Source organism: Cricetulus griseus, chromosome 2 (assembly GCF_003668045.3).
Source record: "Cricetulus griseus strain 17A/GY chromosome 2, alternate assembly CriGri-PICRH-1.0, whole genome shotgun sequence".
NCBI lineage: Eukaryota > Metazoa > Chordata > Mammalia > Rodentia > Cricetidae > Cricetulus > Cricetulus griseus.
The window spans coordinates 113,997,468-114,013,840 of NC_048595.1; positions in this window are offsets into that span (position 1 = coordinate 113,997,468).

A 16,373-nucleotide genomic window follows, 5' to 3' on the forward strand; every position below is an offset into this window, starting at 1 on the left:
TATATTAGGTACAATGCTGTTGGCCAATGAGTAGGATTTCTTATTTGCTAGCTCTGTCTTAAGTATCAACAATAACCATTAATCTATATATTTTATAAAGACTTATCTAGGATGCCAGTGGCATGACTTCTCTCTTCCCTGGGATCACATGGCAACTCCCCTCTTTACTACATTTCTCAGAATCCTCCTTGACTCCTAACCCCACCTATCTTTCTTCCCTAATGGGCACCAGTGCTTTATTTATCAACCCATAAGACAAACATACACATAGGGACTTCCCTCATCAAAGAAACAATATCCAGTTAATGATTCATGAAAATGTCTTACCTGCTAATTGTTTTACTTCTTTGTAGAAGCTTCTGGAAAATTCTGGAGTTGTGTAAAAATCACAGAAATTCTTTGGTCTATCCTGATCTCAGTGAGTTTATATCCAGTATCTGGGTCTCTGCTGTATTGTTCTTGAGGCACCACTGAGCTCACACAAAGGAAAACCCATCCTCACGTAACAGAACCTGCAGTTAATGTGAGTAGTTGGTGCCACTAGAGGTGTTCTCACATGATGGGGACCAGGAACAGTCACAGAATTTTAAGCTGAGTCTAGATCAAGCTTGAATGGAAAAAAAATAATGTATTCCTTCCTTTGCTTTATCTTCTGCCTGCTTTCAAATCATATTTTTTTCTTATAACAGAAAGGTTAATCTATTTCAAAATAATTTGCATTTTTTCTTTTCTATGATATGAAGAGCATTCCTTTCTTTATTCTGGTTGTTTGTAAACATCATGCTGCCATGAACCATGGTTCATTTCAGGCTTATGTTGTTTATTCAGTCCCTATGATACCTTCAATGAAGTAGCATTTCCTTAGTAGATTTGTCAGAGTGTCCTATCTTGGATTGACTGTCCTGTGCCTATCAATCAGCTTTGTTTCTAGCATAAAAATATATGGTGATGGTGTCATACACCATATATATGGATATAGGTAGAGAAAAGGATCCACATGGTTAGCACAATTAACTAGAATGATCTTTTTGCAGCAATACATAGAGGGGAGAACAGAAACATGAATAAATACTCAAATACATATATAAAATACTCAAAAGTTTCTGAACTTATAATATTCTAAGTTTAGCAATATGTGACACTTGTGTTTCTAGGAATAAGTAAAGCTAGAACTAGAAAAACTTGTGTATTAGTTACTTTTCTGTTGATTTGACTTAAAAAATAATCAAAAGTATCATAAGGACAAAAGGAGTTTAATTTTGGCTTGCAGGTCAAAAAAAAAAAAAAAAGAAGAAGAAGAAGAAGAAGAAGAAGAAGAAGAAGAAGAAGAAGAAGAAGAAGAAGAAGAAGAAGCCAGGTGGTGGTGTCATACACCTTTAATCCCAACACTTGGGAGGTAGAGGCATACTGATCTCTGTCAGTTTGAGGCCAGCCTGGTCTATAAAGCTACACAGAGAAACCCAGTCTGGAAAAACAAAACAAAACAAAAAAACCCCATATAGCAAGGAAGCATAGTAGCAGGCTTCAAGCATCAAGCATCAGATTTGCTAGAGCTTGAAGCTAAGGTATCTTTCATTTAACAGCAAACATAAAATAGAGAGAGAACAGGAAGTGGGATGAGCCTTTAAACTCTCAAATCCCATTCCATAGTGACATCATTTCTCCAGTAAGACCTCACTTTCTCTACCTCCACAAATAGCACCATCCACAAGAGCAAAGTATTCAAAAGCATGAGAACATGTTCATTCAAATCACAAATTGAGAATTGAGTTACATTTCAAAGCTCAGTGGAGAGAAGGTAAGGCAGGATTTTATATTATGATTTCAAATTTAAATACCAAATCAAATCGAGGAGGCATGCTAGAATTTAGCAAGAGAATACATGCCATGCATGGTTCTTCTAATGGTAGAGTTATAATGTAGACACATGGATACAGTCATACACATAATCATATACACTCACCTGCCCATGCTCTCTCTCTCACACACATACACTCTATAAAACCAACACATCAGTTTTCTTCAGAAACACTGGGTGCCACTGTGTATAATAACCACACTCCAGGGCAGGCCTATGCCCAGAAGAGTTTGGCCAACACAATACAGACTATTCTTTTAATGGCAAATGATATTTTTTTTATTTTATCCCAAATTAATTTTTCACATAATACATTCTGATCATGTTTTCCAAATCCTCCACAACTCCTTGTCTACCCAACTCCATGCCCTTTATTTCTCTCTTTACAAAACAAACAAAAAAGAATACAAAAAGTAAAAAACAAAAGAAACACACACACACAAACACATGCACCACCACCAACAATAACAAAAGAAAAACCCATAAAAGCACAACTGCAGAGAGTATAATATACAAGAAAAAGCTCAGTAAGCCCCCCAAAAACTCAAACAAAACAATAAAATATAAAAAAATTAAAAAAATACCACTGAGTTCATTTTGTGCTGTCTACTAATGTACATGGTGCCTACCATTTCTTAAATTATTTTTTTCAATTATTCAGTTCTCTTCCTTCCAATTCTTCCTTCCTCTCCCCACCCCCACCCCTATCTACCAGTGTCATCCACTCCATCTCTGTTCAGAAAGTGGCAGGCCTTCTATAGGCTTGTAGCAAGAATGGCCTATCAAATGTAGGCAGGAGCAGCACCCCACCCCCACCACTGAAGCAGCATCAATTGCCATGGGCTGGTCCTGATCCCACTGCCAGGAACCCCACAAACAGACCAAGCTACACAACAGTCACCCATATACAGAAGATCTAGTTCAGTCCCATTCAGGCTTCTTAGCTGTAGGTTCAGAGTTGTTGAGCTCTCATGAGATTAGATCTGTGTCTATGTGGTCACCTGCCATGGCCTTAAGACATCTGGTTTGTACATTCCTTCCTCCTCCTCTTCACTTGGACTCCCAGATTTCTACTCAGTGCTTGGCTGTGGATCTTGGTATTACCTTCCATTAGTTCCTGAATGAAGGTTCTCTGATTGAAGTTAGGGTAGTCACTTATGTGATAACAGGAGATGCCCAGGTCAGGCACCATCTCCACTATTGCTAGGATTCTTATCAGGGGTCATTCTTATGGATTTATGGGAATTTACTCTGTGTCATATTTCTCTCTAACCCCCAAGTGTCCCCATCAAGATATCTCTTTTATTACTGTCCTCCATCCATCCCCAAACCCCATCTACTGAATTTCTCATGTTTCTATACCCCCATCCTCCCCTCTCCCCCAGTTTACCCAGGAGATCCTATCTATTTCCCCTTCTCAGGGAAATCCATGGGTCTTTCTTTGGGCCCTCCTTGTTGCCTAGATACTCTGAGATTGTGGATTTACAGTTAATATATACTTATGAATGAGTACATACCATGTTTGTCTTATTGGGTCTGGGTTACCTCACTTGGGTTGATTTTTTCTAGTTCCATTCGTTTGTTTGAAAATTTCAAGATGTCATTGTTGTTTTATTTTTTCCTGTCCCACGCGCTGTATTTTCTCGCCGGCAAGAAATACACGCAGGACACTCGGATCCTTCTGCAGACAAGCTTTAATGCATCTTGAGAGTTGGGGAGAGCATAAGCTTACCAGAGCGGAGACTCTGAACCAAGAAAACCCATCCCTAATAAAGGCTGGCCAGCAGCCTGGGACGTGTTACCCTATGAATGGCTTCAGCTCCTCAGGCCAAATGAGCCAAGGGATAGGCAGAGATCAAAGGAATGGAGATTACCCAGCGCCTGTGAAGTAATTTACATCTTGGTGTCTTCAGGCACCATTATTGTAATGGATAATGCAGGAACCGGCTCCCTACATTTTCCCTTTGATTGGAAAATATTTTCTTTATCCTTTGTTCAGTTGAGGGGCACCTAGGTTGTTTCTAAGTTCTGCTATTATAAATAATGCTACTGTGAATATAGTTAAGCAAGTGTCCTTGTAGCATGATTGGGCATCCTTTGGGTATATGCCCAAGAGTGGTATGACTGGGTCTTGATGTAGCTTGACTCCCAGTAGTCTGAGAAACCACTCTGTGGATTTCCAAAGTGACTGTACAAGCTTGAACTCCCACCAGCAGTGTTGGAGAGTTCCCCTTACTTCTCATCCTCTCCAACATGGGTTGTCATTAGAGTTTTTTACCTTAACCATTCTGACAGGAATAAAATGGTATCTCAGTGAGCATTTTCATGATTGTATTATTTTCTTGTGTTCTTTATATATTTTTGGGATCAGCCATCTGTCAGACATGGGCCTAGTGAAGAACTTTTCCCATTGTGTAGGTTACTGCTTTGCTTATTGACTGTGTCCTTTGCCTTAAGATGCTTTTCAGTTTTATTGTTACTCTCAGTGTCTGTGCTACTAGTGTGGTGGCATCTACATTTAGTGAGACACCATTGGAGAAAACTAATTTTTTTCTTTCCAAGCAGATATTAAACGTGGATGGCTCCTTGGGTAGGATTGGGAGCTCGTGTCCACTTACCTCTCTCTCAGTGCTGAAACCCTATCTCACCCGAATTTGTGGAGGGCATGTGTGTATTCTCTTTGTGTGTCCCTATGTACATCACTTGTGTTGGACCTGGAAGACACTTATCTACTTGATGTAGTACACCTCATCTTGCTCTTACACCTTACTTCCTCTTCTTTGTAATTACATGAGCCTTGAGGAGAAGCATTTCATGAACACATCCTACTTAGGACTGAGTTCCAAAATCTTCCCATCTCTGCACATTGTCTGGTTGTAGGTCTTGGTATTCATTCCTGTCTACTGCAAGAAGAACCTACTTTGATGCCTGACTAAGACACTGATCCATGGGTATCAAGGAATGTCATTAGGAGTCATTTTATTGCTATGTTCCTTTGGTAGAACAATAACTTAAATCTTTAAATACCAGAAGAATCATTGATGACAAACTACTGAATTATTGAAGTTGAAAATTTGGCAGACTTCAGTAGTGGTAATTAATAAGACTATATTTCATAAAAGTACAATTAGTAAGACTACAGTTGACACTGAATGTTGAAGAAACAAAAGAAAGGAAAACTCACCAAGTAAGTTAATAGAATTTGAAATGATTGTAACTGTACTTGATTGCAGAAGCATAAAGAAAATTAGCAATGAATTCTTTTGGAATCTACATCATAAATGTGTTTTTCTTTTAATATTAATATTTTTTATTTAGAGAGATACCATCCATAGCAAGCTTTTATAAATTTATGTTGTAAACGAATGTTCATCTACATGTTTTGGAATTTTCATGATTTCTATTTGACCTCATATCTGGCTATATAGTACTCATTTAGATTCCAAACATTTCTGATACAGAATGACTGGTGTTATATTAAAAGAAAATATTTGAGTAAAATTTTTTGATATCCACTTGACTTTACTTCACAGTTTCATATTCTTTCCTGATTTTTTTCTGATATGAATTATGTGTTTTCTATTTCTAGTGTTTATAATTGACTCATGATGTCTTTTATATTTTAATGTTAGAATGATAAAAATCAGAGTGTATTTGAATGTTGATAACTTGTTGTATTAATGTGAATGGGAAAGCACTGTAAATGTCTGACATATGTGACTAATGAAACCATTTGGCCCAAAGATTTCATTCTGGGATGTTTCAGATGTGTTTTGTTTGCTTTATTTTACAAATCTGCCATTTTATGCTTTGAGTCAGGATGTATTCTTCAGATTTAAGAGTAGTGTGCATCTCTCTGCTATTTATCTGTTTCCATTTGACAGCTACTGTAATTGTATATCTTACACATTTTATTTTCCACACTTTCTTACTGTTTAAATATGAACCTTGGATGTTTTGGAATTATTATTATTTTATTGCCATTCAATTGCTAATTTGTCTCTTCTCTTGTTTACCGTGTATTATTTAGTTCTATTTTGTTCCTGGATATCCTTTGTATGATTATGATCTGAGTTAGTGCATTGAAACTTTTATGGATGTGGCATATGTTCTATTCTAAAGGAAGTTCTAGAAGTTGTTAGGAAGTATGCCCTGCCACTCACAGCTCTTTTCTTTAAATCTGCTTATTTTAATATAAATATAGTTTTACTCATACTTTTTACCAACTTGTTGATACTTTAATTAATTTAGCCTTTTTTTGAAATTCAGAAGCAATATTGTTGCATTGTCTTTCTCTCCTCTATCAGTTTTGTGCCATGCATCTGACAGTTCAATTGCTTTCAAAATACGTTTTATAATAAATTATTTGGACTTATAAATGTTAGTATTTTCTAGAACATTGTTTCTTATATCAAACAACTTTCTTTGTTCTAAACAAGAAATTTTGTCAACTTCTATTTGAACTATATCATAATTTAGCTATTACGCTTTCCTTTAATCATTTAAATATAACATAGGTCATTTTTCTCTTTCTGTTTAAAAGATGTTCTAATCTTGTAGGGGAACCTAGCCAGCCCCTAAGCAGGCATGTCTACAGGTTCCCCTACATAATCTGGTTAGAATATTCTACTAATCCCTTAGTAGCCCTTGTCTCAAGTTTGAATGGACATTAGCTTTCGATGGGCACCATGCTGGTTTTATTCTGTTTTCCTTTGCATACATTTTATGTTTTTATACTAGTTTGTTTCTATTATGAAGGTAAATTAGTTTAGGCATTATAATAATCAATTTTTTGCATCTTCAAAAATTGAAAACAAACAGAAAAGCATAACCGTCTAATCATCTACCATTTGATGCATATCTTAGTCAGTAATCTGCCCACAGATACATAGGCACACCTACAGTTATTTCAGTACTATTCACAAGAGCTAAATTGTGTACAGCAATGTTCCCTTAAACATATCAATAGATAAAGAAAATGTGCTTTATATGCACAATAGAGTGTTATTCAACTAAAGGGAAGAATCAGGTATTATCTCCAGGAAAATTCATGGATCTGGGAATATATATGCTAATAAGTTAAGTCTTGTTGTTCATCAAAATTTTAGTTAGGTATTATTTTAGATATATTTACTTTATTCAATCTTCTAAAATGTACTACTGACTGTATTTAATGTTCAAACCTCTGACTTTCCCAGTGGAAGCTACTTCAGCCAGACTGCATTTGTTAGACACTGATTAATCTCTTAGAACTTCATTTTTATACAAAGTTTTAAAATTGCCTTTTTCACCAGCCTGGTCTGGACCCCTGTGCTCTTCACTCATCCTTCTCCGCATCTGTGTTCCAGTTTAGTTCTGTGATTAGTTGTGGGTGTCTGCTTCTGGTGAAACCCACAGAAACAGCTGACCTGAATATCCAGGAACTCTTGCTCCCCAGACGGATAGCTTGAATACCAGCATGGGACTGATCCAGACCCCAGGATCATGGGTTTCTGTGAGGAAACCTCAGAAATCTACGAGACCTCCTGTAGAAGTTCAGTACTTATCCCTAGCAGAGGTGTGGACTTTGGGAACCCATTCCAAATTGAGGAATACTCCCTGAGCCAAGACACATGGGGGTGGACCTAGGCCCTATCCTAAAGGATACAATAGACACTGATGACAACCTATGGAAGGCCTCACCATCCAGGGGGAGCAGAAAGGATATGTGATAGATAGGATTTTAGCTGGGGGCGGGGAGGGCGGCAGGGGAGGACGGGTGGGAGAAGGGAACTGGGATTGTCATGTAAAACAATCCTGTTTCTAATTCAAATTTAAAAAGTTGGAAAAAATTGCCTTTTATTTGATTTGATGGATTTTGAAATCAGTTAGCATTCTTAGTTCCTTGGGCTGTGTTCATTAGAGAATGGTATGCAGAAATGAATACCTGTTCACTAATCATTCTGTTGCCAAAGGAATGTCACTATTCACAAGTGTTTGTCCTATCAATGGTTAGGTAAGTGTGTGTGTGTGTGTGTGTGTGTGTGTGTGTGTGTGTGTGTATGTATTTGTGTGTGTTTGTGTGTGTGTGTGATATGCATTCACAGTCACATCTACATACATATTCATCCTCTACCTAACATAGAACACTGATCTGTCTCAGAAGGGAAACTTTATATTTGTCAGTCAACCTCCGATGATATGAGCCACCTTTGCCTTTTGTGTAGGTACCCTAGTTAACATATTTCCTTGCATAGAATGTCTTGAACTTGGTCACTGGGTTGATTGCACTTTCTCACTCTCTTTTCAGACTCAATTTTTACCACCTTGCAAAAGAGCTTTAGAATCAAGTCTCTTGCAAGGAATGTAAAGGAAGAGAAAAGGAAGGGAAGATTTTGAAATTGTATTTTATATTTCACAAAATATACACTCTATCCTAAACTCGCCCATACATATTTTTCTACTAAATGAGAAATAGGCACCTTTGCTTCTCTGCCTTTTAATGTAGTGAAGATTCTTTCTTGATTTCTTTTTATGAAATGTTTGATTAAATGTTGCTTATTGCTTGCAGCATATATATCTTTGCTTCAAGCATTGTGTAAATCAAGTTCAGTAACTCTAATTTCTAATTCCATTATAAAAATATCTCTTTGCATGACCCATTTCATTCAAATTCTGGAATATTCAATGAGGGTGTACTAAAACAGACCCTGCATACAGGACTAGTGTGTTTGGATTTATAATGTTTTAAAATGCAAAACTCTATAACTTATTTACAATTAAACAAATGTCAGGACAATATAATAATCTCAGTAATACATAAATATATTTCCACATAGAGATTTTGATATAGTCAGATCTGTGCATTGTATTTGCATTGTGCTGTTAGCCATCTGTGAATACATTTAAGAACTTGTGTGTTCTGCATACATAGATGCAGACATTTAATACACATTATTATGCATGAAGTTTTGAAAGTATTAATTTACATTACATTATGAACTGAGCCATGAAATCTTGCTTCCTTTCCTTGAGAGACAAGACAGTCTCTTTTTAATTTTTGTTCAGATAGCTATCTTACAGAAATAAAGGGAAGCAGCAGTGGACACAGCAGTTTTTATAATGAGCCAGCCTTCAAAGTTCAAAACAGTACTGAGAGAAAATTTGGAAAATTATTAGGATTAAAGATCTAAATTCCATTAACAAGATATAAGAAGAAAGTTTTCAGCTATTTACTGAATACGATTTTAAGTGACCAAGGTAAAGAATGGTAACATTTATCTAATGAATGTGTTTTGTATCAGCTGCTTTGAGAAAGGAGGTCAATGGGAAAGTGCTGTCAGTTGCTCATAACTAGCGTGGTACCTGTGAAAGTTCTTCTGAATTATCATAGTTTAAAACTGTATGTTCTAGATTGGAAGTAAGAAGCATGGCAGGATAAGGTGTTATTGCTTATATATTTAACCAAGTATTTGTATGTTTTTCATTTCTAAAGCAAGAATAATTGTGAAGTAATAACTGAGGCATTACATTCAAAGGCCATAATTGCAGCAAAATCAATTAGACAATTTTACTTGTTCCCATTTGAAACTTTGACATCACAAATCCTGTGTATTTGCTTCTGGCCTAATAACCTTCTGCATGCTGGGAAAAAGTCTTTGTTCTCTGATAGAAGTAATAAAGCTGTCTGCACGATTCTCTCTTGTGAGACATGGAGTGTTCCTATTTTATTTAATCTATTGGCGTGCAGCCTTTTCAAAGTAAATACTTCACAAACGCTGAACAGAGAAAGACATGCAAGGGAACTTGCCCAAGGAGTATAAAAATTAAAAGGAGCCCTGCAAAGAAATAATGATGGCTTTATAAAAAAAATTAAATAAATACGAACCCAGGTCAAGCAGGCCCTGACTCTCGTTGCTGCTTGAGTTTGGAGTGCTTCATATTCTCCCAGCCCCCTGCTCCATTCACTTTCTCCTGTTGAATAGAAAGCATCTAGAAAATGAAGAGATCTAAATGCCAGCAGGAGCTGAGCTGCATTCTTCTAGGCATGTCCTGAGCCTAGTCACCCAGAACAACTTGTGATCCCTGGACAAAGCTGCACACAGCAGGTGGCCATATCAAGAAATTTTCCTCCTGGAATTAGATATTATCCCAGGAATCACTACTGAGTCAAACATAATGCCCCATCCTGCTGGGTCAAGTAGGATTCCATTTCAATTTCTTTACACAACGATGCGTTTCATCTTGTCTGCGTACAATGACAGTGCTCAGGCATGAAGTAAATTGAAGTGCCTGAAAGGCAGAATTGTCCCTTGAACCTGCAGTATTCCCAACCCCAGAAACACACATTGTCAAGTGAGTTCCAGATAAGCAGGGTCTTCAGTAAGTATTTGTGCTGCCCGGCTTTCTTTAATCATACTCCCTTTTGTAAAACGGATTTTTGAGGGGAAAGATAAATCAGTGCAGAGTGGAAGGAAGAAAAGGTCATTTTCAAAAGATTAAGAAGTTCATTTTGTGTGGCTTTCCAAGGTGAAAAAGGTAATTCAGAGAACTGAAAGTCTTTTGGGATCAGCTTAATTCATCCTTCATATTACCAATGAAACTATTGAAATAAGACTGAATGAGGTTCTTTATAACAATGTTCCTACAGGCAGGAAGTGACGATTCTTGTTTGTTTGCCAGAAAAGTTTCCGAACTCCAGCAAATGAAATTTGGGTACAAGAACAAGATTATATTCCACCTTCTGGTCAGAAAGCACCTGAATTTTCCAGGTTGTTTGACAGACAGATTCCAATACATTTATCAATAATGTATTTCTGCCTCCAGATCTTCAAGCTAGCATCAACGTGGCTATGTGGCCAGACAAAAGACATTTTCCCCTCTTGACCTCCCATGACAAACAGGTTATCTTTGAACTCCTTAGATTGAAAGCTATGTGGCAATTACAAAAGAATAACATTTTATTTTTATTTTACTGAGAATTCTTTCTTGAGAAGTCAGAGGTTCTGAATCTTAAAATGCATTTCATCAGTAAGACCAAGTCTCCTGAATGTATCTCTGGAAAGTATTGCTAAATAAATAAGAACTATTTTAACCTAACAGTTTTCAATATCTGAAAGAAATTATGCAATTAAAACAAAAGGGGAAACAGGATGCATTCAATATCTTGCTTCCTGTAACAGTTGTACTTTTGGTTTCTTTGGTTAAAACATGTACTTTCAACCATCAAGAAGATTCTTTAGAATGCAAAGGCAAATGGAACATCATTGAGGAAGATCATAATTCTCTTACCATTGCTTTATTTTGGAAGTTAATATCTAACAGTTATCTTCACACTGGAGTGTAGGCTAATAAAAAATTTAAGATTGCTACCTACCTAATGTTTCACATTAGAGTTGTTGTCTTCCAAACTATATAAATTGACTGTGTATATTAAAGTCTGACTTCTTCTAATTCTACACATTGAGTGTAGCCAGAAAAGGCAGTGCATAGTTTTGTTCAATTACCACACAATTAAATCATAAATATCTATGCAATTTGTAAAAGAGAAATAGCTGGTATATGAAAGAGGAACAACTATTGTATTATACATAACTAAAAAGTTCAATTTGAAACAATTCTACATATTGAAAATGAATAATCATATGCACATAGAAATTAGATTAAAAGAAATATGAGTAAAATATGTGATTATAATGCTGCTCTTTCTTGTTACCATTAAAGCTTTTCATTATTTATTGTATTAATGAAAATGTCTGAAATATCTCTTAGACCTAGGTTATGAGGGACCTGTATTTTTCCATTTGTATGTCCAGATGTCTACCACTGTCAGAAATGACAGGATGTTGTAATAATTTTCTTTTTACTTTTCCCTATATGTTTGTTCTCCTTCATCTTGTTTAGGTCAATGCCAATATTCCAATGATACACACATATTTCCTCAGAATTGTAGTTTGTATTATAAACATTTGTAGCATACATCATTGCTTTAAAACTGAGTTTTCTAAGTGAATCAGCAACTTGTTTAAATTAAATAACTTAAATAAATAACATAATAATGAAAAAAATTATATCACATCATTTTCTAGAACGAAATTTAAACTTCTAAAGACATAATAATTATTGTTACAATAGAAATTTGTCTTTGGGTTTTTTTTTTTTTTCATTTGTATCACAGGAACTGAGGAAATGCTTTCAGATGGAATATTTCAATTCAATAGGTGGTTTTTGTCAGCTTTTGTGTAAACCTTTCATTAACAGTGTAAGAACATGTTCTTAAATACTATTGGTGAACCAAATATAAAGGCAAAGGAAAATATTTTTTAAAGAGCATAATATCATAAGGAAATTTCCAAATGGAACTCCTATTTTCTACTTTCCTATTAAACTTTCATGGTCTCACACTGTAGATTGCTTAGATTAGACTGGAAGTCACTTTGTAGCAACATGGTCTAACCTTTCACTCTTAATCCCCTGGGTATTGAGACTGCTGGTGGGTGGCAGTTTGAATGGATACAGCTTTTTAAATTTTTAAGATGTAACTTATAACAGTAAAGGTAAGGAGGAATATTTGTCTATTTTTTTAAAAAGCTCTAAATATAGATGTAAAGATTGTAACTTTTTTTGTGTATAGGATCCTGGGGAAATGAAATGTGTAAATCCAGCACTGGGCTAAGATAAAATGCAGGGACTGTGAAAGCTATGGCCCGAAACTGGTATTCACTTAAATATCACCAGCCAAAACAAGGCCATGACTAAGCAAAAGATGTGAGCCTGCACTGACCTACTGTGTGTCTACAAGGGATTAGGTCACATTCTTAGCAAGCAGAATTGGGGATTTTAACAATTTCTTTTTCAACCAGCCTTCTGCTTTGACCTTCTCAAAGAAGTTGAACTTCTCCAAGATCTCTGCCTTCCCTTAGAGACTATGTGTGAAATATATTTAGGTAAAGGTTTTCCCTATCAAGAGCTAAGCTTCTCTCAGAAGATACAAGTTTGGCATCAGAGGTGGCAAACATCTGCATTTTCAAGTGAGTGCTTCTGTGACTGCTGGTCAGAGCTGTATTCTGTATCTTCACTTTATTATTAACATTTCTTGGTTATTAAAAAGATCATTTTGTAACTGATGAAAACACCTGTGCACACTTGAAGACACTGAAGCATTGTACTGGACATAATGGCTCTTAGTTCCCTTAAACACAGGAATCACTCAACTGCCATTCAGGTCAGGGATGAAAGAGATGAAGCCCAACACACAGATGCATTCCATAATATATTCTGTGCTCCTCATCGCTTTGTGTGCTGAAGGTTACTTCTCTATTATAGAACCAGTTCCCCAAACGTTTCATGTCTACCATTCAAGTAAAAATATTTGCCCCCAGGAACAAGAAAAAACAAAATAAAGCATGGTTTTAAAAGAAGAAAATGGTAAAAAGTAGACTGTTTTGGATGTCATTTTGAGACAAGAGGGAAGGACCAAGCTTAAAGATATATGGAATGTGATGGAAGTTGGAAAGCTCATGTCTAAGAGACAAAAACAAGATAATGATTAACAATGGCAAGGTAAACAATATTTAAGAACATGAAAGCTGCAAAGGCTTTCTCATTGTCACACAGTGTACTGAAACACTTTCTTTGCAGCAAAGGTTGGGGCACAGTAGCTATACCATATAACTTAATAAAGAATTGAATCTGTTTTAATCAAAAGTAAGGGAAAAGCAAAATTACCAAAAAGAGAAGATAAAAGCTACCTGGTCTGGATAAATAAAAAGGTAAATAGCACCAAGAAATGGTATTCATTGGTTGGTTCCATTTTGAAGATAATTATAAGGCAGCTTGAAGGCAAGAATGAAGCAAAATATGTACGAACCTGATTAGATAGACATTTGTGGATGGATCATTATGGCCAATAACAGATCACAATTATTAAATTGAGTATCTTAGATTAATAAAAGTACTGAGGCATTTTCTTTTCATAACCAGGTTTTAAAGTTAGAGCTAAAAATATTTCTATTAGAATACTATAGATAAACAAAGCCAAATGACATGTTAATGAAATGTATACTGATTGAATAATCCTCAGAAATTGAAACAATGTAAACTGTAATGTCTGATGGCTTAAGATACAGGATGACTGTCATCATGTTTCCAGACCAAATTTTCAGTGAACTCATTTTCTTTCTACTATTACTTAGAAAAATACTGTGCTGATAGATAAGCATTACAGAAACAAAAAAAGTCCTTGCTGCATAAAAGACAACTTTCCAATTGAGTCTGAATACATAGGTTGCCAGGTAGTTTGTTATAGTGAAGATTATAGTTAGTTGTTTAATAACTGAGGAAAAATACCTGAAGGTAGTGAAGCAGAAAGACAAGATAACAATGGGGGCTATTTCATATGTACACATATTTTGTGATATTGGTATTTTCCATAAGATTAAACATATTTTTTACTTTGTATGGTCCCAAGACATTTGAAACACCAAACAGTGAAGTCAGGTGACATGACTAAAGCAAATGTGACAAAGAAATTATTGAAATCCACGACTGAAAATGAAACATGAGTTCATTCTATGGCTTCAGAGTTAGGAAGAAAAATATTGGAAAGAGTTCTGAACATGTATTGATGATGAAATGAGGGAAAATCAGAATTGAAGCAAACAGGTATAGCTCCATGGGAAGGCACTCTCTGATCATATCTCTATTTCAAATTAAGAAAAGGAATACTTCTATAACTTGTTTGCTTTGGTTATTTAACTATTCACAAATGTCATCTTTTAATGGGCAACATATTTGTTTTCCTTTCAACCCAATTCAATGAATAATTATTGAGGTCTTATCAAAGATACCAAATGAGTGTCAAGCTTACATACATCGGAAGACAATCTCTTTTATTGAAGTCTTCCCAATGAACTCATTTATTGAGCAGGTGTTTAATGAAAGAAATTAATCAGTCCATGCAAGGAGCTTAAGAAGCAGTGTGAATCACAGGCTGTGAATTTGGAGATAAAGGCAACAGGAAGGAGAAAAGTCACTTCAAAGAAATCATGTGTAATGAACTCAAATGATAAATGAGATTTCACTACACAGAAAAGACAGGAAAATGGACGGTCATTTGACTTAATTTATGAAGTTCACCTTAACCAAACATAAAAAGGTCTTATCTGATGGTCTCCCTTGGATGAAGAATGAAGGATGTGGTATGGAATCTAGATAATCCATGATTTTTACATATAGCATGATCTACTTTGCAACACAGTATGTATAATCCCTCTATTAATTGAATAGAGGAAGGGAAGAAGAGGCCAGAATTTCTGATTTATAGACAGACTGCTTCTAAAACTGTACAAACTCCGAGGAAATAGTGATTCACACTACTTGTGTGTCAAGCCTTTCTCCTGCTAGTGAATATTGTTCACTTTTTTGTGAAGAGTGGGAAGTTTTACAGTGGGATCAGGGTCCCTTGATATGTATAATTTAAAGGATCCTTTAAAAAGTTCTTGTCAGAGCACTTACCAGATACAGATTCAGTTCTTAGTTCCCACATGACAGCTCACACGTTTCTGTAACTCCAGTTCCAGAGCATGTGACACCCTCATACAGACAAATATGTGGGCAAAAAAAAACCCAATGAAAATGAAATAATAAATGAATATTTTTAAAAGTCCTTGTCTGTTGGCCTGATTTTCACATTTGTTGGAGAATAGCATTCAAGAGGAACAAGGCAGCAGAGAGTACTTCACTGACAATTTTTGCAAGCAATTTGTGTTCATTTTATAGTTATTTTATTTTCTCACTATGCATATTATTTACATATGCATCATCTACACTTATTATTTGAAACCTCTCAGGTCACTGACTTCATGAGCAAACCAAAGTGTATATTGAAATGCAGTTGAGGAATTAATACAATAAAACAAAAAGATGATAATATATTTTATGATGTTTACTAATGAATAATTTTTTTGCATAGGACATTAAATACCGTCATTCTTTCCCATCATTATGACAAGTGATAAAAGAAATCTAAAGTTGTATAAAAAATATACCTAATAGAATATCAACGTATCCCCCTAGAGTGGATACACAGAAATGAAGACATATAGTAATATGGGATATGAAGTTACAGAAATCCATTCACTTACTGGGCTATACTAAAAGATACTTATTACCTTTCTGAAGGATCCAAAATGAACATAGTTTACATTAAAAACGTTGAGCAGTCAATTCATCAACCTTTGATTTTGTTAAATATTGCAATATAAAACAAATATTAAATTTTCATGTTTTATTATGAAAGTAAACATAAAACATTCTTTTGAGGACCTTTCTCTGCAGAAGACTTCTGTATCAAAATAAAAAGGGTAGAAGCAGGAGATCATTTAGCAGTTCAGATGCCCTTTTCTGAACTTAGTAAGCTTATGCATTTTGTACATGTGAGACCTACCTGGCTTCCTGTGGGTTTTCCTTAGCATGTGTATCACATGCAGTGTGATACAACCAAGTAACATTCACATAAACCAATAAAGAGAAATCT